Raw genomic sequence first — 315 nt, 5'->3', positions numbered from 1 at the left:
CGGGAGGGCGGGTCTGGCGCGGCCTGGCACCGGGGCTGCTGGCGGGGGCACTGGGGCTGCCCAGGGTGCGCAGGAGGCGGGCAGCCAGACGGGCCTCGCGCCCAGCGCCATGCCCACACCCCAGGGCCTGTGCTGCAGGCAGGGGCCTCGGGCCCAGCCCCAGGCCCAGGCCCAGGCCCAGGGTCTGCGCCTCCCCCGAGGGTTGGTGAGGTGAGGTGAGGTGAGGTGAGGAAGGGCGCCTCTCCCCCGCCTACATTTTCCCGCACTCAAAATGGCCGCGCTGCCGCCAGGCGGGGCTGAAGCCGGCAAGATGGC

This window comes from Alligator sinensis, unplaced genomic scaffold (assembly GCF_000455745.1).
Source record: "Alligator sinensis unplaced genomic scaffold, ASM45574v1 scaffold673_1, whole genome shotgun sequence".
NCBI lineage: Eukaryota > Metazoa > Chordata > Crocodylia > Alligatoridae > Alligator > Alligator sinensis.
Note: the sequence above shows the minus strand (reverse complement) of the source record.